Source organism: Arvicanthis niloticus, chromosome 2, assembly GCF_011762505.2.
Source record: "Arvicanthis niloticus isolate mArvNil1 chromosome 2, mArvNil1.pat.X, whole genome shotgun sequence".
Classification (NCBI taxonomy): domain Eukaryota; kingdom Metazoa; phylum Chordata; class Mammalia; order Rodentia; family Muridae; genus Arvicanthis; species Arvicanthis niloticus.
In genome coordinates, this window is record NC_047659.1 from 6,051,733 (window position 1) to 6,076,231 (window position 24,499).

A 24,499-nucleotide genomic window follows, 5' to 3' on the forward strand; every position below is an offset into this window, starting at 1 on the left:
GCACCACATCTCTGTATTCCCTTCTCAGGAGGCTGAGGCAAGAGGATCATGGGTTCAAGGCCAATCTGGAGTACATAAGAGGGTAAACATGTAGGCAGACAGACAGACAGACAGATAGATAGGTTTACCAGAATATTAATTTAAAGGAAAAATACATGGCTATTTCAATAGATGGAAATAAAACATTTGATAATATTAAATCTAAAACATCACTGGCTAGAATTTGAAAGGAGCGCTTAACCTGTTATACAATATTCTCCCTAACAACACTCTCTTAGTTAAGGTTTCTACTGCTGTGAAGAGACACCATGACCAAGGCAACTCTTACAAGGGAAAGCATTTAATTGGGACTGGCTTACAGTTCAGAGGTTTGTTCAATAGTCATGGCGGGAAACATAGCAGCACACAGGCAGACATGGTGCTGGAGAGGTAGCTGAGAGTTCTGCAGCTGGATTGGCAGGCAGCAGGAGAGAGACACTGGGCCTGGCTTGAGCTTCTGAGACCTCAAAGCCCATCTCCAGCGACACACTTCCTCTAACAAGGCCACCTCTCCAGCAGTGCCATACCCTAAATGTCTATGGGGGCCATTTTGTACAAACCAGCACATACACCGAACACAGACCTCGTCGGGGAAGCGGTCAGAGCGTGTGCTTTAAAATCAAGTTTGAGAGTATTCCCATTTCTAACATTTCTGTGACATATAACCAGATAGTGAAGCATCAGTAACATGGACGAATAACGTGGTCTACAAGAACCAGAAGCCCCTATGTGTAGATTTATGTTTGTGTACAGTAAGAGAACCCTGAAGAATCTATGGCAGGGCTGAGGATGTAACTTAGTTGGTACAGAGCCTGCCTAGCATATGAAGCCAGATTCTATCCCTGGCGCTGCAGACCTATAATCCTAATCATTTGGGAGCTGGGGCAAGAGGACCAGATCATTCCCGGCTGTATACAGAGCCTGTGATACAGGAGACCCTAGATATCCTATGGACTTCTCCACTTACTAAAGACATAGTTAAAGAGAGAGGGGCTGGTGAGATGGCTCAGTGGGCACTTACTTTGCAACTTGATGGCCTGATTTCAGTCCCCAGAACCTATGTTAAGGTGGAAAGAGAGAACTGACTCCAGAGAGTTCTCCTCTGACCTATCCACACATGCCCCATACCATATGCACACAGTAGTAAGTATTCTAAAAGACTCTGTGCTAGATGCAAGGGTGCACTGCTTTAATTCCTGCATCCAGGAGGTAGGGGCAGGTGCATCTCTGAGTTCCAAGCCAGGGCTAAGCCAGGGCGGCACAGTGATGGTGGTGATGGTAGTGGATGGTTTTGAGCTCATTCTGTGACTTATGTAGAAAAGCAAAGGTTTACCTTGTCAAACACCAAGGCTGATCTGAGACGTAAGGTACCAACACTAGAGTAAATAATCCTCTAGCCGACAGGACGGAGTACAGAGCCCAGAAACAGCTCATACCTGTAAGTACTCCTTGATGTGGACTGAGAAGTGTGAAAAGATGAGTTTCCCCCCGGAATGATGTTAGAACAGTTGTGTGTACATATGGGGAAGGCTAAATTAGACAAGTATTTATACAGAGTGGATGCCTTCCCAAGTCATTCATAAGCCTAAGTGGGAAAGAAAAAGGAGTATAGAGTTCTTAGAACGCAGAGGGAATGGCTTGCAATCTTGGACTAGAGAGAGCATCCTAAAACAGGCCTCAGAGAAGAGGCCAGTGAATCCCACAATCCATAAGCTGAGAATTTCTATCCAGCCAAAGGCTGGGTATCCATTACTATTCTCGATGTGTGACAAAGTATCCAACAAAAGCAGCTTTGGGGAGGGAAGGTTGATTTTGGCTCATGGGGTTTGAAGGGACGGCAGCAGGAGCCAGTGACATCTGCTCACATTGTCCCACACTCAGGGACAGAGACAGAGCGATGAATGCTGCTGCTCTTGCTTCACTCAAGGACACCTCTCTGCACACCAGCAGATGCATCCCGAGGTTCATTTCCATGGGGATTTGAAACCCTATCATCTTGACAGTCACAATTTACCACCACTGGACCAGCAAGATAGCTCAACAGGTAAAGCTTCTTGCTGCAGGCCTGGGGACCTGTGTTCAGTCTCTGGAGCCTACATGGTAGAAGAAGAGAAATGAGGTCCACAGCTTATACAATGACCCCTACAAGTGTCCCATGGAATTCTCACATGCAGGCTCCACCACACATGCACATATAAATGTAATTTTGAAATCTTAACTGTGTAACAGGTTTTGGTTTTGTTCCTTGGTGCAGGGCCTTTTCTTGGCTCAGGCTGGCCTTGAACTTACGCTGTAGATGCAGCTGACTTTGTACCTTGGATCTTCCTGCCTCTGCTTCCCAAGTGCTAGGATTATAGGTTTGCGCCGCCACATCAAGCCTGTGCACATTTTTAAGTGGGGAAATACTCTCATCCACCCCCATCCCAGACCTCTACTTTCTTCCCCAGAAGTAGTCTCTTTTAATGGCTTCTAGAGTATTCTAGAAAATTCTTCTACATCAATACAAAACTATACACTTGTCTTTCTATTGATGGATAGAAGTGTACATAGGTCAGATTCCTCTTTCTTTTCTGTAACCTAGTGTCATGTGTGTCCTGTGAATGGCGTGGCTGGGTCTCTGTTGGACTGCTTTCTTCTTTTCACTTAGCAAATGGTGCTACCATCAGTGTCCTGTCTGAATATTAAAATTCCAAAATGCGATGTTCATGGGTACCACCCACATGCACAGAGCTTCTGATGTGCTGTGGGGACAAAGAATGATATAACTAAAGGTGGTGTGTGCTCTGGAGATGGCTGCATCCAAGAGCCAAAGGCAGTCTGGATGTTCAGGGAGACCAGGATGTAAAACTCTCAATAGCAACATGATGGCCTGGGACTGGCAAGTCTGTAACCCTCCCCAGGTTGGTGGTTCAGCTCAGCTGAATCCCGGTCCCCAGGCTCAGGCTGCAGAAATGTCTGACCGTCAGGAAACTTAAACTCTCGGAAGCCTCATTGTTGCCTAGGAGCAGTGATGCAGTGACAGGTTTTAAATATGTCTGTGTTTTCTCTAGGACTGGCAGTATGCCCACAGCAGTTGCTCTGTGGGTGTGTGTGTGTGTGTGTGTGTGTGTGTGTGTGTGTGCCCGCGCGCATATTCAGCCTTCCCTGTGGTTCATATATCGAGGCCGGAGGTCAAAATTGGATGTCTTTCTCGACTGCCTTCCATCTTACATTTAAATTTTTAAAAATTTTACGTGTATGGGTGTTTTGTCTGCATTTATATCTGTGCGCTGTGGGCCTGTGTAACAAAGGCTTTCCACAGAGATCTCTGGCCCGGCCAGGTGCGAAAGTTCAGGCAAAGGGGAGAGAGTGCGAGCAAGGAGGGGGAATCGCCTCCACCGCTGCTGCAGCTGCAGCTGCAGCTGCCTCCACCTCTGTCTCTGCTGTCGCTGCCTCAGTTGCTCTAAGAAGCTGCACCCGCTTTGCACTGAGTCAGGCCAGGCTGAGCTGGCAAGAGGCCAACTAGCCAGCGAGGGGGTGCACAGGAGCTTCTGGTGGTGTGGGAGACAGAAGCTGTTCCTAGGTGACTGATGGCCAAAGACCTCTCTGCAGGGGGCTGTGGGGGCTGTAGCTACATGACAGGAGCCAGGGGCCCAGGAAAGGGACAAAATGCCTGCCCCAGTAGTTACTTTTCGTGTATATGTAGAACTTTTGAAAAGTCAATAACAGTTATTTCTACTTTTAGCACTTTGAGTGGCCAGCACGAGCAACATGAGACAGGCTGGGAAGCGGTCATGAGAAAAGGCCTTTTTGGGGAGACATGGACTGCCACCTTGAGAAGGGGGAGCTGATAAGCATCAGTCATCTGTGAAGCTGACTCATAGTGGGTCCCCTGAACCTCTGCTCTTTTTCTGGGGTGTCTGTTGTTGTCCTGTGAGAGGTGGGTGACTTAAACATGCCAGCACAGCTAATCCTTTAGGAGAACAGTCCTGGAACCAGAGAGCTGATTCTGACTTCATGTCAGTAAACAGATATTTAGCCTCTTCAGAATGACCAGGACACATAGAGCAGCTTCCTTGCTAGGCCTCTGCACATGAGCTGATGGCAGAGCAGACTTCTGGAGCTGCTGCTGAGCCCCAAGGGTGAGCAAGAAGCTCATGGGGAAGAGAGGTCATGGCCTGACAGGAGAAGGCCAAGGGCGAGGACAGAACCAGCCCGTGTCCCTGGTTTACTCCACGATGGAGCCTCCGGTTCTTCATGTGCAAGGTGGGTTAGTAGCGTGTGCTGGGTGACACGGCAGGGATCAATGAGGCCATGCACAGAGAGTGGTGAACTGCAGCAGTTACCCCTGGAGAGCAGGATTAACTGGTTAGTAGCCCTGGTGTAGCCCAGATGGCTTCGTCAGCAAGCTGGTTCTGCTGTATGAAGAACAAGAAGTCTTTTCGCCTCATTGTCCCACCTCCCCAGATCTAAGATAGCAGCCATCTTTCCTCAAACAGTGGGTAGACAGTCTTGTGTTGGAGGAGGCAGGGCCAGAGGCAGCCCTTCCTCAGCTCCCCGCCCCACCATCTCCATCCCTAGCTATGGAGATCTTTCCTGCTAATGGCCCTAACCCCTGTGGCTGCCCTGAATTGAAATGTCAGTCACTTTAGCTGCCCCTGGTCAAACGTGTTCAGCTGTCATCTGCTGAGTGCCCACGGCAACCACTGTGGCATAATAGAGACAAACACAGCGCCAAACTGTAACATGATGGGTCCAGAATTATGTATTTAATTCACAGTTGGAATGGAGTGCTCATAAAATCTTGATCGTGATAGAGAGGCTAATAAACACTTCAGATCATAATGATCTGGGGGTGGGAAGGGTGGCTTGGTGAAGCAGTTAGTTTTAAAGTGGTCAGAGACAGAGAAACTCAGCCAAGCAGAACTCTCCAGACGCCAGTCCAAGGAGTTGTCTCTGTGGGGTTGGTGATGGTCCAGCAAGCCATATTATGGGTTTGTGGATGTTAATTTGAAAGGCATACACATCGAGGGCTGCCCTGCTGCTTGTGGACATCACCCTGTGCCTCATGCTACAGAGTGGCAGGTGCAGCCTGCCAGAAAGCATCCGCCTTCAACAAGGCCTCACACAATCTGAGCCTAGAGGGCAGCCAGGGGTGGCTTCAGCTTAGCGGGCCACGTGTACCATGGTGTGGAGCAGGGACACAGAGCGAGGGGGTGTGGGGGAGGGGGAGGAGAATGTGCTCCAAACCACTGACCTTGTGGTCCCTCAGGAGGGGTAGATACTGTGTAGGTGGGAAAGCTACTGCCCTGAAGACTACTTACTAGAGGTCCAAATCCTGTGTGCACGTACTGGCCACATAACTTTGGGCAGCTCACTCACCTTCTCTGCAAAGTGAGGTGGGTGACGAGCACCTATGGTAAAAAGTAAGTTGCTAAAACTCATCCTGCGCTCTGAAGAAGCGGGCACCCATCATGGGCACCTATCAAGTCGCACGGCCAGAATGATGTCATTGGGAAAGGAAGCGTCACGACTGGTGAATTTGCAATTCTCCTTCCCGAGTTCGAGTTCTGGGATCATGGCTGTGAGCCATCACACCTGGCTGAGAAGGAACCTGGAATCATATTCAGTAGGGTCACTGACATTTTGGGGTGAGGTGGCAGGTCAGGTTGGTTATGCTTTGGAGAGGGGCCTCTGGCCACTGATCCATGAGGCATGAGTTTGTGACCCATAAGACAGAAGAAGATTTCAAAGTGAGCAACATGATTGTTCAGTGAATGGTTTGGGAAGCTGCAGACACTCCCCATCGGCTCTCTAACCCAACTGAGGATAAGCAGAGCCTCCCAGTAATCTTCCCCTAGGCGCTAGGGAAGGTTCCAAGTTTGCATTCCTGCCTGGGAGCTGCCTAGTAGAAAGAAGCCTGGGTGCTTCCCTCCCCCAGGATAATCCTCTGCATGAGAAAGAGTTGTTTTTCTCTTTCCTCAGAAAGGGAAGGAAACAGAATTCAAAGGGAATGGTGGGAATCTGGACAGAAGTAACTCTTTCAGTCTCTGTAAAGGTGTCCATTTGAGAAAAAACTCACCAGCAATGGGGCCCACAGAAGTCTCTCTGCTTGGAAATCTTTGAGGGCTGGAGGCACTCACTGCCCAAATGACTGCGAAGTTCGAGGCTCCTGGGGTTCTCTTATCTAGGGGTGTCATAATGCAACTGCTCCTGGGGATACTGCTGTGATAACTAATGATTTCTTGATTTCAGCAAGTGTGTGTATGGGGTGTTTATTCATTCATCAAACTCTGACTATGCCCTGTCATAAGGCCTGTGTGCCAACAGGGCCAGCTCTGGAGAGGCAAAGCCCTGCCCTAACCCAGATCTCCTCCCCCCCCAGGGACTTTCTAAGTTGTCTGAGCGCCTAGCCCATCTGCAGAAAAGGGGGTTTAAGTGCCTGGGGAAAAACTAACAGACAAGAAACCCAGGGGGTTCAAGGTCTCTGACACATGAAAAAAAAATCTGTTAGATATTTTAGGCAGTTAACTGTAACCCAAACATTGTGGTCTCCCAAGCCAGTGCTGAGCCATGTCAGCTGAACCAAGATGCTGATCAAAGATCAGCTCAGGTCAGAAGGGATGGTTTAGCTTTGAGGATTTCACCTTTCAGTGGTGAGAGAGACAGACACTGAAGCTGGGAAAATGTCAGCCCATCATGTGAGACCCTCAGAGCTGGGAGAGGGGCGAGGTGAGGGTCTACTGAAGCTTTTCTTTCCTAGCCCTGAGGCAGAGGGCAGAGGTAAGAGGCTAGCCTTGTTCCGCCACGTAAGTTTAATCTTGGACTGGGGCTATGGGTCGCTTGGTGGCATGCTTGTACAGTTCCAGCACCCTCTTCTTACCTCCCTGGGCATCAGGCACACACATAGTGCACATACATACTTTCATACAAGCAAAACACACATGTAATAAATCTTAATAATAAACAAAACCCCAAAATGTATGTTCCTGAGGAATAACATCAGATGGATGACCTCTGACCCCCCAAACATGCTAACACACCTGCATGTGAGTCCCTATACAAGAACATAAATATACCATGCACCCCTCCCTCTTGCACTCCCATGTACATACTGTGTTCACATATGCATACAGAGATCAGAGGTCAAGTTATGATGTTCCTCAGGTGATGTCCCCACTGTTTTCAGTCATGAGACCAGGTCCCTCACTAGCCTGGAGCTCACTATTAGGTGAGAACAGCTTGTCAGGGAACCCCTGTGACCCGCCTGTCTGCCTCCCTGGCTCATGGATGAAAAGCATGTTCTACCACACACATTTTCTCATGTAGATTCTAGGATCAAGCATTTCACTAACTGAGACATCTCCCCAGCTCAGGATCGAGGCTGGGGAAGCCTTACTATGTATTATGCAGATCTCTGGCCCCCATGCTGAACAGCAATTTTGGAGGAATAGAAGGGAGAGCAGGCCTGTCCAGGCCACGAGCAGAGCCTGAGGAGAAGATGCCAGCCGCAGGTGACATGGGGAGGGTGCTGCAAAGCCCAGCCCACAAGCAATTCTCATGCACGCCCTCATTGTCTCTCCACACCGTGGGAACTCCAATACTTTGGAGACAGAAGGAACTGAAAAGATGACGATGGGATCCCACACCCATGCCAAACCCTGTGGGCACTGTCCTGTCGTCTCCATGCCCATGCCAAGCCCCACTGTGGCCACTGTCCTATCGTCTCCTGGAGCAGCACTGGCTCTCTGTGTCAGTTCTCCATACCTGTGGTCTGTCCCAATGCCTTTGGCTCCAAAGAATCCTTCAGAGACCTCCTCTAAGAATCGACACACTGTAGTTGATGGACATTTATGGTATACCTACTGTATGTCAGGTACTGTCCTAGGAGCTAAAAGCAGAGGACAATGAAGGTGCTTCCTGCCCTTGCAGGGGCAGATACTAAACATAAACCATGCGTCACCATCTCCTAAGAGGAAGCTACAAAGAGACAAAGTGAGAACTCAGGGACATAGTGTCATCTTAGCAGAGTCCTAGAGGTGGGCCTGTGGCAACCCAGGACAGGGACACCCCAGGCTAAGAGACTGGCCTGTTGGTGAGTTGACTATATCTAGAATGAACTACAACCCAGAAATGGAGAGCAAACCTGTGGTCCAGATCTTAAAGCTGGAAGACACAGGCTTTTGATCCAGATCTTGACATGGGATGACACACATTTTTAATCCAATTCTTGAGGCATAGTGGCCATGAAAAACTTAGGCCCAGGCAAGGTGGGTATATACCTTTAATCCCAGGAGACAGAGGCAAACAGATCTCTGAGTTCAAGGCCAGCCTGGAATTGAGCAAGTTGCAAATAAAGAACAGCTTAGGTGTAGGCGTGGTGGTGGTGCACACCTTTAATGTAGGCCAAACCTCCTGCTGGAGGCCTCCATAAGGACACTGGAAGAAGGAAGACTCACTTCTCGCCTGCTGCCACTTACTTGCCAGTGCATCTGCTGGAACCTGCTTCTTCAGAATTCCAGCTTTTACAGAAGGCCAGCTGAAACACCCAGCCTCATGGGACTGAGCAACTACTAGATTCCTGGACTTCCCATCCACCGCTGCCCATTGTTGGGTTAGTCGGACTGCAGACCGTAAGTCATTCCATAATTTCCCTTAATATATAGAGACATTTCATAATTTCTGTGGCTCTAGAGAACCCTGCCTAATACACCTGTACAGAGTCAGGACCAGCAGAGAGACTTGTGGCCAGGAGTGTGAAATAAGGACCAAGAGGGCCAGAAAGACACATGGCTGACACCTGAGTTGAACCATGTGAAAGAAGATGCCGCAGATGACATCACGTGGCTGCGTGGACTGTTGGAGACCACAGGCAGAAGGCAGAGCATCTGCAGCAGTGGAGAGGATGGATATGTGCCACTGTTGAGTGTACTGGGTGCCACTAACTTGCATCCTGTAAAGTGACTTGTTTAATATCCTGTAGATTTCATCTTAGTTAAAAACAGTAAATGACAAAGGCCAGTGAGGTGGCTCTGCACGTGAAGGCACTCACTGCTTAGTGTGGCCGCTTGAGTCTGATCCTCAGGCCCCACATGGTGGAGGAGAGAACAGATGTCCACAAGTTGTCTGTTGACCTCTGCGATACAGGCTATGGCTCACATGTGCACACACACACACACGCACACGCACACGCACACGCACATGCACACCATGGGGCACACACCTGTAACCCTAGAACCAGGGAGGTAGAAATGAGAATCGGGAAATCAAGGTGATCCTGGTCTACTTAACCAGATCAAGGTGAACCTTGATGCACAGACAGATGAAGGTGAGCCCCGACCACTTGGCTCAAGTCAGTGATCAAGGTGAGCCTGGGCTATGTGAGTCTGTGACTCCACAGCAGACCTGCTTGGAGAGAAAGTGAGAGCACAGGTGCCAACACCACTAAGCACCTGCAAAGGCACTGGGGCCCAGCAGCCACGGGGCCTGAGACTATTTCCTGGTAACAGCAACCATCACACCCATAGAGTGGGGGCAGCTCTGCCATCTGCATCCTGCCTACTTAGAACTGGGTGTGGGTTCTGAAGAGGCCAGGACTCTTGGTCTGTCTCACCAGAGAGTGCCCAGTGGTTACCACTACACATTAGCTGGCCTGTGTTAGGGATGTGACCTGCAAGAGCTGGCTAGTTATTGCAAGCCCTAGGTCCCATTCTTAGCTGGTCGGAGACAGTGGCACCCAGCACCTGCAGGGAGAGGATTTTGTGTGTGCTGCCTTAGTTACAGAAACTTGTGTGCCCGGTCCTCTCCTTCCTTTTCCCTAACCTGTCTTGCATTTTAATCTTTTTTTTTTTAAACAAGGTCTGACCATTTGTTTGTTACTGGATTTAGAAGTGACCCTCAGAGAGGACAGCCCACATTTCTCGGCAGTCTGTTGCTGGTGTTCTCGTTGGCTTCTTTCATTCTCTTGGGCAACAATTTAGTATGTTTGGCAGCCTCGTTTTTTCTTACTGTGCTGTTTGATTACTACAGCAATGCTTGTGTTGCAGGATAGTGGAGGGACAGGATGCTGATTCTTGGCTGTGTTGGTCCTGGGCTTCTTTTCGCTCTGTTTAAGGGCTTTCTGACAGTGGTGAACATCATCTTTAGACACTGAAAACTTTTCTAATTCTGCAGTTCCTCTGTCAGTACAGTAATCTTCTTCTCTCCCTCTCCCTCTCCCTTTTTCTCTCCTTCTCCCTCTCCCTCTCTGCTCCCACTTCCTCTCCCTCTCCCTGGTTACTGATGTCAACAATAACCTTCCCCTCTCCAGTTCTCCCCAGTCTTTCACAGGAATGCCCCTTACTCTACAGCAGGTGCACTGTGGGTCAAGACATCCTGCTTCACGGGAAAACCTTGTTTGTTGTTCCCACCACGGATTCTGACCACGTAACCCTCCCCTCCTCCCCCAGAGCATCAGGTACTTCTGTGGCCATGCACGTCTCACAGAAGGTACGAAGCTTGTGTTCACCATCCTCTTCAAGGAGTTTCTCATAGCTGCTGGCAGGGAAGGAGATATTCATCTTTATCTAGACAAGGCTGACCACTTAGAAAGTGTCATGGAAAATATATTTTAATAATCTTCTTCTTCTCCTCCTCCTCTTCTTCCTCCTTTTCCTCCTCTTCCTCCTCCTCTTCTTTCTCCTTTTCTTCCTCCTCTTCTTCCTCTTCCTCCTCCTTTTCCTCTTTCTCCTCTTCTTGCTCTTCCTCTTCTTTCTTCTTCCTTTTCATCTTCTTTTAATTCTAGTGAAAACACATTTTATTTTACTTTTAATTTTTTACTTGTGGGAGGGGAGTTTTTGTTTGCTTGTTTGTTTGGCTGGTTAGTTGGTTGGTTTGGTTCGTGTAGTCCTGGCTGTCCTAAAACTCACTCTGAAGACCAGGATCGCCTCAAAACTTAAGAGATCCCCCTGCCTTTGTTCCCCTACCCCTGAGTGTTGGGATTAAAGGTATACGCCACCACCCGGATGGCACCCCCCCCCCAAACCATGGTATTCACCCCACATTCCAAGCACAGGTAGATGATGTCTGATGTGTGTGGGAGCAGCCACGGGTGAGCAGCTCATTTACCACATCCCTGTGGAGACTCCACAGGGAGGCACTGGGGAGGTGTTTATTGATTGGATAATAACAGTAGTTGGTCTTCTCAGCCCTGAGGCATTGATCTGTACTGAGCGGCTCTCACAGTCCCTCTTACACCTGGGTCTGACCTGTCCTGCCTCTGCCTGCCCTCAGAGTCTGGCAGCCATGTGTCCTTGACTTCTGTCTATCTGCTTTTGTGGCAGAAGGATACTGACTCCATATCAGGAGATTTTCTAGTAACGGGTGTCACTCAGGCGCAGTATATCTTAGTTCTGTCTCTGAGGGGAAAGAAAGCACAGAGTAGCGTGCTTGAGGTATGAGGTCCTATCCTCAGCAAAAGCAAAATAAGAGCATTTTAATTCAGTAGCAAGGACGGAGTCTGGTCCTGTCACACATGCCATGCCCACTGTGCTATTCCTTTCTCTTAAAATGGATGCTTTTTCTTTTTTAAAGATAACCTTTGGGGACTGGAGAGATGGTTCAGCAGCTCAGAACACTGGCTGCTTTTGTAGAGAAATAGGATTTAGTTACCAGCTCCTACATTGGGGCTCAGAGCAATCTGTAACTCCAGTTCCAAGGGATCCGACGCCCTCTTCTGCTGCGACGGGCACTGCACTCATATATACACATGCAAATACACAGGCAAAATATTCACCCACATGTACTAAAAATAAATATTTTAAAAGAAATAAATACAAATGATCTTTTCAGGCTCAGGGTGCAGCTTGGAGTGGCAGAGCACTTGTCCAGCAATGGTTCACCCCCAGCATGACACCCTACCTCCGTTACAATGTAAGCAAATGTCTTTCTCTGAAGATTTTATGGCTAGTGTTTTTCCTAATTGTAGAACAGTACAGCTGCATTGTAAATACAGCAAATAGACCTGTATAAAGGAGGTGGCCCCTATGGTTGTCCCCCTGCCTGTCCCCTGCCTCCAGATCATTCTGACCCACTGGCTACCTACATACCCGTCCAGGTTTACTTTCCTTGTTGAGCAAAACCAGACTATTATAATTAATGCCATTAACATAGCTTTAAATATGGGGTTTTTTTGTTTTGTTTGTTTTTTGTTTTTTTTGTTTGTTTGTTTGTTTGTTTTTTTGTTTTTTGTTTTTTTGTTTTTTTTTTTTTTTTTTGAGAATCTCGCCGAAGCCTGAGCTGGCCTCAAACTCAGGGTTCCATTCACGCCTAGCTTGGCACATTGACAGAGTCCAAGTGAGGGGCTCAGTACAGGATCATGGGTGACGCGTTAAGTCTGGCCCAGCATGGGCGCCAATGTCTCTATAGCTATCTAGGTGCACGTCCCCCTTCTCCAGGCAACCCACACACATTAAATTTGCCAGCATCTCCTGAGACCTGACTGTATTCAGCTGGGATGGGAAACAATGTCTGGCATCTCAGGTAAGGATATAAATGGCCCGCCTCACCCCTCCTTCTATGAGGGAAACCAACAGGCCTTATCGTAATGGTCTCTTGCAATGATGGCTGTTCTACTGATCACATGGTTTCCTCTTGTGCAGCTAATGTATGTTAACAGAAGAAATTCTGAGCCAATATACATGAACTCCTTTGGGCCTCAGTTTCCCCATTTACGCCATAAGAATACCATTTGCCTTCCAGGATGACATAAGGTAACATCTCTGAAACCTTTAAGGCAGTGTACCTGGTAAATGATAGTTTGGTTTAATTTCTAAGCTAGAATATGTTAAGCCCAGCTTGACCACCCATTGCTGGCAACATCTTTGCAGAGGCTCCGAGTGAATATGGAAAACCAAGCTTTAGTTTGTAGGTGAAGTGGCCGCTGTTTGGGTTCTTCTTGCCTGTGGTTGCTCGGTTTGTACCACCCGTCCAGAAGGTACCCAGTGCACATCACCAGAGATCCTGCTAGCTGCTAAGGCTATCCCTGTAGGTAGTGCCAGTTGCTTAATTTGACAGCACAGTATGATGGGGGAGCAAAGGCTGACCCTTGCTATGGGGTGCAGGGAGGAAAAGGGTGGAGAAAAGGGATGAGGCCAAACCCCAGGAGGCAAGTTCTGCAAAAACACACTCAGCAGAAGCAGAAGACATGCAGCTATTCCAGGTCGGCCCAGATGTTAAGCCTGGGGTTAGATCCGTTTTGCCTTAACTCCAGTACCATCCTAATCCTCTCTAAGTGAGTAGACGGTGACTTCTGCTTTTCCCAAGAAGGGTGTGATGATGATAACTCTGTGTAAAGGGGAAGCTTCTGATTCTGTACAGTCCTCCCCTCAGCTGGGTACAAGTAGGAGCAAGCGTGCAGGGGCTTGACCCTGCTCTTTGCAGGCTTTTAATTTGCCAATGTGCATGTGTGATTGTGTACATGCATGCTTCCATGAGTGTGTGTGTGTGTGTGTGTGTGTGTGTATCCACATGTGGTTCTCGCATGTGATTTGGAAGAGCAGAGCTGACACTGTGATTCAGTCTGAATGGAGGCTCCTTCCATCTGAGGGTGCTAGAAAACTTTGGGGTGGGTGGAGTCAGAAGGCAGACCCTCCCCCAGGCATCCAGCTGCCCCAGCTACGAGGTAGGACCGTCTCTCACTTCCTCTCAGCCCTCCCTCTTCTCGTGCTTGGGACAGGTATAGCTGGTTTTTGCCTGTTTCCTTTCTTGAGCCCTCCAAGCATGTAGTGGCAGAAATTCGAGTTTAAGTCCAAGTTTGTCATGATCTGCATTTAATGAAGCCCCAAGTGACTGTGTCGTACAGATGGACAAAGTCAGGCCTGAAGGAGACACTTAGAGTGGCAAGTGCCTCCAGGTGAGCTGCCCTGGGGAAAACCAGGGCTTCTGCGTGACCCTCGGCACCCCTGAACACTGGGCGCTGTGCTGGGGAGGGCTCCCCGGGTAGAATCAATACAGGGAGTTGCAAAATTCAGTTCCCATCTCCCCTGAAAAAAAAAAGGGGGGGGTCAGGTCCCTAGGGTCCCCAAGGTCATGATGTCAGCATGTGGCATGGGTATCCCTAGTAAAACAAAAGACAATTGATCACATGCGGAGCCCTTTTAATCACCTAATGGCTGGCGACTGTTCCCTTGCTCTGCTCGCTGGTCTAGGTTTCTGGTGAGGCCGGGCCAGACACTGTAATGACACCCAAGTTTTGGCCTCTCCACGTTACAGCCACAGCACTGACGCAGACAATTGAAGTATTTGAGAACAATGAAATATGCATGGCTATCTGTGACAGCCCCGCAAAGCCGGGCAATTAGCTGCGTAATCTGAGAGGGGAGCTGGCCCTAGGCAGCCTGAGGCTCCCCATTAGTTAAATGCATTTTGTACGTCCTAGTCCCATCAAATCAACTAACACTTCCTTTAATTGGTTCATGAATTATACAGCCGCCCCCTGCATTATAATTTAATCGCCTGTAAACATTCATAGGGCCCCACCAGTAAAGTGTATCGGCGCTCATTAATTCCTTAATTCCAGCAGATGGAAGGGAGATGGGACTAACGGTTTCGGAACAGAGTGCCTTGGGCAATGGAATAAGGGAAAAAAGTGGGGGGCCACTTAGGTTTTTTTTTTTTTTCAGGGCTGTCAGAAACTCAATCTGTGAGCTGTCAGCAGCCTGGACCAGTCCCCACCCCCTCCACGTCCTAGACTGCAGGGAAGTGACTGGTGGATTCATAGGGAGGCTTGTCAACTGGCTTTAAACATCAAGCCAGCGGGTAAACCGAGCCCAATGTAAATTAATTCTTGTCTTACGGCCCCCCTCTCTCTGTCCCCATGAATATTTCATGGCAGGCGGTATAAATATTAATTCTAATAGCTCTGCACAGTGGTTATTATTTCTGTTTTATGACAAATATTCATAAAATATTCAAGATCCTTTTTTAGAACATTTACACACTTGATTGTGAATTTTCCCAGTTTCCTGGGGACACTGTAAACATATTGGGGTTCTCTTGATGGACTCTTCCCCCTTAATTAATACCACTGGCTATTAATATTTAATCAGGCTTGTTTTTTTTTTTCCAGAAGTAAAGCCTATTACGTTGCAGAGCCAAAGGGTGTTTCCTTTCCTTCCTGTCTGTAAAGTGGGAGGTTTCTGGCCCCTCCAAGTCTCTGACCCCTGCGTGGGTTGACAAAGGATGGCCTCCTTACCTTTATTTTGAAGACCTTATCTATTTCCTTTCAACTGAATGCTCTGGAGACAGCCCAACTTCCTGTAATGAAAGTCTTCAGAAGAGGGCTGTTGCTGCTTTTATGCAAGGATTTAACATAATTTTGGAGTAATTAATGTGTTGGTTTAAGAAAAACAGTGGCAGATTCTTCAGGCAAGGCAGCCACCGTGTGTGTGTGTGTGTGTGTGTGTGTGTGTGTGTGTGTGTGTGTGTGTTTTGGTGGGGTTGAAATCTGCACTGTTTGTCTTTGGCCCCAAGAGACAGCTAGCAGTGCACTGTTCCTCGTGAAGACAGTGAGGAGTCAGTCACTCCTTGGGCGGACACAGAGAACCCTGAGCAGTTAGATCCAGCCACATCCTGTGAGTTAATCAGCTTCAGTGTTCACTGTGCAGTCCTAAATTTCACTGGAGGCTTCTGGAATGTGCCTTCTACCTGGGGGAATGAACTGTGGTTATTTGACACAGAATATCCTGTATGGTGGTGATAGAACATCCTGGAGTCTGATGGACCTGGAGCACAGTCTAGAGACAGCATGAAACCTCTAGGCTAACCCTTGAATGCCAGGGTCACAGCACCTATGTAGGTGTTTCTTGTGGTGGAGGGTGGGTGCCGTAATGTGTGATGTGCTTGGCACAAATCTCTGTCTGGCACATAGTGTTAACAAAAGTTTTTGATAGGAATGATGGTGTTGGTGATTAAAGTGATGATGGTGCTGCTGTTAATGGTGATGATGATGTCAGCAATGGTGATGATGGTGGTGATGGCACTGATGGTGATGGTGGTGATGGTGATAATATGGATGTGGATGGTGATGGTGGTTACAGTGGAAATTAATGATGATGGTGCTGGTGTGAATGGTGGTAGTAATGAACAGAAGACCAAAGATTCAAACTGAAGCCAAGAAGCAAAACACTTGAAATCTTCAAGGAAATGGAGGGGGAGTGAGACAGACGAAAATACAAATTTCTCAGAATACAATGGCTTTAGCAAGCCCAAGGAAAGGAGGCCAGGGAGGGTAGGAATTAGCCTCTGGTTGCGATGGTAACTGTCATGCCTCTAGCCTCCTGAAGGCACAGAACAGGGGTCACTGAAGAATCATTCCCTCACTAACTTGGAGGGAAGTAAGCACAGTACAGAGAGGTTAGGGGCAAACAAACATCTGGAAGTTAAGGACAAACATCAAGAAGTTAAGGGCAAACATCTGGAAGCAGTCCCAAGGCCGGGTCTCAGGCACTTTTCAGCTGAATAACTTTGTCTAGAGCCTGGATCTTTGAGGCCTGTAATGTGTTAATGTCATCATAGAACCACAGCCATACAGGGTGTAGCGAGGATGGAGTAAGGCAGTGTATCCATAGGGCCCAGCTCAAAAACTCCTTAGCCATGTGGTCCCCAGAGGCTGCAGCATGTGACAGGCACAGGCAAAAACCAATGTGTTCCAGCTCCTGAGAGCTCAGTATCATTTCCCAGCTCGATACTCAGTATGTCAAATAAGCAGCTTGCAGATATGTTGGGAGAATTCACACTAGGGAAATGGGCAAGTGCTGCAGTTCCCAGGCCCCCTCTGATCTGCAGAATCTTGATCACCAGCAATCCACAAAGGGATGTGGGAGCTTCGTAGTCCTGCCAGTGTCGAGGGAGGGTTACCTTTATTGTCCTAGCCACTGGTTTTTGTTTGGGAAACAAGGTCTTACCGTGGTGTCCAAGGTGACCTTAAACCCTTGAACTCACCAACATCATCTTGTGTCAGTCTCCCGAGGAAGCGGTGCATGGTACACCACCACACCTGGGTTTTCTTGGTCACTTTTGAGTGTCATCAATTTCACCTCTTTGTTCACTTCTGAGACAGTCTCATGCAGCTGCCCTTAAACTTGCTCAGGCAATTGAAGATGACCTTGGGCTTCTTCTGATCCTCCTGTCTCCACTTCCTAAATGTGGGGGTTACAAGCATGCACCACCATGCCAATTTCTGCAGTACTAGGGACAGAATCTGGAGCCTCATGCCAGCTGGGCAAGCATACTACCATGTATCTGTATTCTCTGGTCCCAATGTAATTGTTTTTATTTAATATACTATGAGTACATTTCTGTGCTGTGGACCACTTGTTGTATTAATACTTACAAGTCAATATCTCTATTTTCTCATTTCAAAATTGTAGTTGTTTCAAACAAGAGGACCCCACAAAGGCCCCGTTTCCAAACCTTTCTGGATGGTTTTAACTGTCAACTTGAATTAGCCTAGTGTCACCTGGGAAAAGAGTCTAAATAAGGAGTTTTTTTAGATCAGGCACATCTGGAGTTGGGGTGGCAGTCTTGACTGTTAATTAATTAATTAATATGGGAAGACCCCGCCCACATGGGCGGCTGCGTTCCCTAGGTAGAGATTCCTAAATAGTGTAAGACAGGAGAAACCTAGCTAAGAGCAAGCAAATAAGCATGTCTTTATTCTCTCTGCTCTTCACTGTGGAGATGATGTGACCAGCTATTTCTAGTTCCTGCCACTGAGAAACCCTTATTATGATAGACTGTAATCTGGAATTGTAAGCTAAAGTGAACCCTTCTCTCACCTAAGTTGTTTTGGTCAGCGTATTTTATCACAGCAACACAAATGAAACTAGAACATCTTCCCATACCAGCTGGGCCACTTGGTTGGGTTAGCAGGACCTTGAGGAAAACAAAAGCATTTGTATTCCCTGGGCTGGAGAGACAGCTCCACGGTTAACAGCACTTTCCGCTTTTGCAGAGGACGGAGTCGGTTCTCAGCACCAAGTTGGGAGCTCACAAATGAATGTAACTCCAGCTCAGGGGGATCCAACACCCTCTCCCGGCCTCAGTGGGAGCCAGGCACACATGTGGGGAACATACACACATGCAGGAACTCAACACATACACATTGAATAAATATATCTTCTTTCTCTAAAAAAAAAAAAAAAAAAAAAAAAAAAAAAAAAAAAAAAAAAAAAAAAAAAAAGTATTTACGCTTTCTTGTCAATGTTTGATGTTGGTCCAAGCTGTAAAGGACACACGGAACAGAATAATGGAGGGAGTCTGAACACGGACTTGAGGGCATAAAAGCTGCTCAAATGAAGATGTTTCAAATTCACCAGAGCCTTGAAGGCTTAGATAAGATCTTTCATCCTGTTGGCCTCTTGTTTCGGAATGTGGGTCTCAACCTTTTACTACTTTTGTGACCCAAAGCCGGTATGAGAGTGCACATGCCAGCCAGTGACCTCACTGGATACAATCCCACCCAGAAGGCTGAACACTTCTGTCCCTTCTTCATCTTCCAGTCCTTACCAAGCCCCCAAAATGGCCTGAGATGTCTTGGGTTCCCTGGGAATGCTACTAAGGGGTTTGGATCTTCAGTTGGTGGCCAGCTTGTCTTCTGTTATTTTTGCCTTAAACTTATTCGCTTTTCTCTGTGGGAAAAGCTTGCAGAACTACCTCACTCTGACAGTTGGCTTTTCCTTATTGTCTGGGGAGCTCCTAGGTGGTAGTATGCACAGGAGAAAAAAAAAAAAAACATTTTTTTCCTTTCTTTTCGGTGGTGGAGGAGGTAGACATTTTAAGAGGCTTTTAAAAAGAGCTGGAATATCCTGGGTCATTCTTCCGTTCAACTGGACTGCCATGTTTGGAAATACACTTGGTAAACTGCCAAGAGTGCACACTAATTTATTGGTTAGCAGCAAGGAGAGTGGGTTTTGTTGCTTGCCCCTGGAGAGACTGCAGATCCTGCCAGGGTAGGTTTCAACAAGAAATGGCCAGCGGGAGCCCTTACCTTGAAGGAGTGGGAACTGGAGGTGAGAGAAATTGTCACTACTACCCAAGGCCAGACAGGGGACACTCAGGGTGGTAGGATCAGCTGTGGAGGGTTAGCCCTTGGGTTTTCAGGTAAGTGTCATGTCAGAGTGAAACATCTGCAAAGCAAACACTTTAAAATCCTGGCCAGAGAAGCCTTGTGTCCAGACCCTCCTCTGCACTGCTCCTTTTGGATGCAGCCTCTCTCGACACTTAATTCCAGAAATCTTTGCAGGCTTTACCTGTGACCCAGGCACCTGCCAGGAGAGCCAGGAAGCTAATAGCCTGGAGTCAAAGCTGAGCTCTGCTGTGAGACGGGGTCAGGCCAGTTCATGTGCTGACAGCCAGCTGTCCACTTTCAGCATAAGCACATCACAAGGCTGTGAGCATTTGCAAAGCAGGAAGGACACAGCATCAACAGGACAGCCTCAGCCTCTGCCCTCATTGATGTGCCTAAGGGATGAACCTGTTGAAGTTTGAATCTGGACTGAGCATCCTCCTGTAGGGTGCTAACGTGCAGTGGAGACCATGAGCAGATGGCCCAGTCAGTAAAGCACTTCCTGGGTCCCATCACCAGAATGCACAGAAAAATGCTGGGCATGCTGGTACGTGGTTGTAACCCTAGCACTAGGAAGGCAGGAACAGGAAGGTCCCAGGGCTTCCCAGCCAGTCAGTGCAGCGGAGTCGGTGAGCTCTAGGAAAATGAGAGATCATTATCTGAGGGTGGAGAGTGTCTTAGGACAACTCCCAAGGATGGTTTATGGCTTCCACATGTGCGTGCTCCACAGTTAAGAGCATCTGTTGCTTTGGCAGAAGTTCTGGGTTCTGTTCCCAGCACCTGTTGTGGCCCAAGCTGCCCCACATTAGGCGCCAAAATGTCGAGAACTGCACTACCCCACGTTTGGGGGCCAAAATGTTGGGGACTACTCTATCAATGTTGGAACCTGCACTGCCAAAAGCCTTGGGAGCTAAATTGTTAGAGCCTGCACTGCCCCAAGCTGCCCCGGCTTCAGCAAGAGAGAGAGTGAGGATGGACACAAAGAATGGAGACCAGAGTGTGATTCAATCCCGTTTATTCTTCAGTCTCTCTTCTTCTCTTCAAGTCCCTAGTTCCAAATACCAAGTCTCAGGTCCCTAGTTCCTAGTACCAAGTCTCAGGTCCTAATCCTAGTTCCAGCTGTAATAAGTCTCAAGTCCTAATTCCTAGTTCCAAGTTGCTAGTCTCTTTCCCAGTTCAAAGTTCTTTTCCAAGTCTGGAGTCTCAAGTACTTTCTTTTGTCTGCCTCTCGCCTTTTATAAGTCTCACTTTTAAATCATGCCTTTAAATCTTGTCTCTAAATCACACCTTTAAGTCTCACACCTTTAAGTCTCACACACCCAAGGGAAGATCCTGGGTATCTAAAATAAGATGTTATCAGAGTGTGCTCAGCTGTTGTAGGCTGTTGTAAACAAGTCTCTTGTCAGGGTATATGGCTCAAGATGGTTGCAAGGATGATAGCTTCCTTCTGTTGGCTCCCACAAGCACCCACATGCTCACTCACAACTATCCATAATCTAGTTCCAAGGTATCCGATGTTCTTATAATCTCTGTGGGCAGCAGGTGGATATGTGGTACACAGACATACCTGTAGGCAGATCACTCATGCACATTAAATAAAAATAATTAAATCTAAAAGAAGTGTAAAAAAACCAGAAAACAAAACAAAACAAAACAAAAAACCAACCAAACAAACAAACAAAAAAAACCTAGCCCCTTCTGCTTTGTGCTCTGAGAATACCCTGAAATCTACTGATGAAGGAGGATGACCTTGCCATCATCCTCTCCTCCCCTGTCCCAGATGGTGCTCCCGGTCAAGTGGTTAAGCAGTGTGCTCTGTCAGTCATTTTGACCATCCTCAGGCTAGTCTGCAGTACCGTTTATGTTTCCTCTTTTCAGCTCCTCCCTCAGCGGTGGTCAGCGTGTAGTTCTTCCTGAGAGAAACACCATGACCAGGATGGCCAGGGACAGTCACAGAGGGCCTAGGTAGAGCCCCGGTGCCTGTCAGCCTGAAAGCAGGGCTTCCCTGGACAGAGGCTGGCTCTTTGTTGGGAGGAGGAGGCAACTTGAGCCTTTTCCAGGAAGCCACCTCCAGATGCCTGATTTCCCATTTGGATATCAGCTCTGGAGGTGCTGGCACATGTGGATTGAGCACCTATACATGTCTGCTGCCAACCATGCATGTAGCTCACAGTTTCTGAAATATGGATACAAATGCCTCTCACCTGATACACATTTTGCAAATATTTTTCCCATTCTGGCTTATATTTTATTTTTTAACCTATTTTGGTATACATATTTTTAAAAATCACAGTGTGTGTGTGTGTGTGTGTGTGTGTGTGTGTGTGTGGTCTAACAGGGGTAGTGAGAGCAGGTATCCCTGCTCTGTAACCCATTTCAGGGGAAACATTCAGTCTTTCATCTTTTGTTTGGTGTTAGGTGTTTTGTTGTTTTGTAAGCTGATCTGTATCGTCTTCTTCCCTCGTGCACGGTGACATGCACGGTGACATGCACGGTGACATGCACGGTGACATGCACCTGCAGTTAACACCCGGGAGCTGTAGGCAGGATGACTGAGAATCCAAGGCCATTCTAGGCTGCACAGCAGTTGAAGGCCAGCTAGGCTATAGACTAAGACTCTGTCTACTTAGTCTAAAAATACGGTAATTTTCACTTTAAATGTAAAATTGATTAAAAAAGCATTAGGCTTCCATTCCCAGGTTAAAGCCCACTTAGCTGTAACAATGAGTTACTCTTTTAATGTATCAGACTTAGCTCACTAATTTACTTGGCACCACGAACACTGTATTGTATCGCTGGTGCTCTGTGGCGTTCTGAATTGGAGACATTAGGAAGCAAGTGTGTCCACATCAAGCCCGTGGGCCACTTGCAGCCTGGATTAGTAAAACATGAGTGTGTGAACATGTGTAGGAGTGTATGTGTGCATGTGTGAGGGTATGTGAGTGAATGAGTATGTGTGAGTGAATGAGTGTGTGTATGAGTGTGTGTGAGTGAATGAGTGTGTGTGAGTGAATGTGTGTGTGAGTGAATGAGTGTGTGTGAGTGAATGAGTGTGTGAGTGAATGAGTGTGTATGAGCATGTATGTGTGCATGTGTGTGTATGAGTGTGTGTGAGTGAATGAGTGTGTGTATGAAGGTGTGTGAGTGAATGAGTGTGTGAGTGAATGAGTGTGTATGAGCATGTATGTGTGCATGTGTGTGTATGAGTGTGTGTGAGTGAATGAGTGTGTGTATGAAGGTGTGTGAGTGAATGAGTATGTGTATGAGCACGTGTGTGTGTGTGTGCACTCGTGCGCACGTGCGCATAAGTATGTGGGTTGTAACTTGATTTGGTTCTTGAGTGTGAACTTTGTAGATGACAACATCATGTCTCAGTGTCAAGAGAGGAAAGAGCCTGACAGACAACAGTGCAGTGAGGAAAGGCTGCTCATGGCTCCGGCCTGGCCAGGCTGCTCTGCTGGGACGTGATCATGGCTCCCACCTGCCAGGCTTCTGAGAATCAACTGTGCCTGCTTCATGAGGTAGCTGCAGTTAAACTCAGCACCAGCAGGGTGCCAGCTGGGTTTTACTGCTGTGAACAGACACCATGACCAAGTCATCTCTTATAAGGACAACATTTAGTTGGGGCTGGCTTACAGGTTCAGAGGTTCTGTCCATTATCATCAAGGGGGGAGCATGGCAGCATCCAGGCAGGCATGGTGCAGGAGGAGCTGAGAGTTCTACATCTTGTTCCAAAGGCAGACTGGCTTCCAGGCAGTTAGAACAAAGGTATTAAAGTCCATGCCCACAGTGACACACCTACTCCAACAAGGCCACACCTCCTAATAGTGCCACTCCCTGGGCCTATATATATACAAACCATTTGTGTATGCTTGTACAAACCATCACACTGGGCAAGGGGAAAGGAGATAAGTCCTGGGTATGTCTGTCCTTAGAAAGAACACTGGGCTCTGCTTGCCTGTCTGGTACCCAGTTGTTTTTTTTTTTTTTTTTTTTTTTTTTTTTAAAGCTCATATATGGTCTAGTGCATGACAGCTGAGCTCATGCATGTTCTATTGCATAAGAGCAAGTGTCCAGGTGCCCATGTAGTTTGAATGTGAAGGGCCCATAGTTGGCTCAGGTATGTAACCACTTGGTGCCTTTTGGGGAAGTTCTGGAACCGTAAAGAGTTGGAGTCTTGCTAGTGGAAGTTTGTCACTGGGGCCAGAGGTGGGCCTTGAGGTTTTAATGACCCATGCCAGCTTCCTGTCTGCTCTCTGCTTCCTGTCAGCAGAGATGATGTGAGAGCAGCCTCATTCTCCCACCAGCATGCCTTCTCCACCGTGATACCTGTGCCCTTGAACTGTGAGACAGAACAAATGTTTCCTCCCTCAAGCTGCTACTTGTCATGTATTAGGTCACAGCCTCAGTGAAAGGGTGACTGCTAAGCTTAATGACCTGAGTTCAATCCCTGGGACCCACAGGTGGAAGGAGAAAGGATTCCTACAAGTTGTCTATAGGTAATGCCAGGTGCTTGCACTCACAGATAAACACCAAGGAACCCAGGAAGGTTAAACACGCAGGCTCATCTCTTCAAAGGAAAAAGATGTTTACCTGCCTCGCATCTGGAATGCTGGGAATGGATGTAGCTCATCACCTGATAATGTTTTGCTATCTGCAGAGCCAGGCTTCACTTACATCCCCCAGACTATTATGTCCGTTTATCCCAAACTTTTCCCCACTAAATATTGTTTTTTTTCCAAGTTTCCCAGTCCATAAAAACACCCTTGTGAAGATGTCACATGTACTTTACAACAGCCTAAGTACCTTTTATAGAGCCAGGCCGACCACAGCTCCTTGTCTCCCTAGATCCTTACCTGACCATCTATGGAAGAGGCCATATGTACTCTGGAGAGTTTCAGTGTAAACATGCCCTTAGTTTTTTCCACAGCACTGAGTTAACTGTCATCGGGAAACGTTTTCCCCAAATTGTGCTGTGCTTAAATGCAGCTAAAATAAACCATCGGGTGTCACACTTCAGAAGCTCGAACCAGTGACGGCTCACTAAGTGAAGTTGAGCCGAGTTTCACTCTTTCATCTCCACTAGAGCTTGCAGGAACCCCCATGCTTGTTCTCTGACCTCTAAATACACATTGTGGTACACGTTCCCCTCCCCCCCAAAATGAATATATAAAAGTTTTTAAGAATTAAAAAAAAAAGTAACTTTGGGTAAATATTAGAAGGAAACCCAGAGAAAGCCAGCCTAAGGGAAAGAAATTTGCACACATATGTCAGTCACACTCTGAAGCATCAGCCTCAGGCATATAAATACTTGGTCCTAGTGTCTCTGACCACTTCCCTGATGGCTCTGAGCAAGCTGCCTTCTTTTGGGGGGCC

General features: G+C 47.6%; 1 protein-coding gene across 1 annotated transcript in view; it reads left to right on the plus strand.

The window, feature by feature from the left end:
* Positions 1–24,499, plus strand: part of Ak8 (adenylate kinase 8) — a 115,818-nt gene that overhangs the window by 86,794 nt on the left and 4,525 nt on the right. The window lies entirely within an intron of this gene.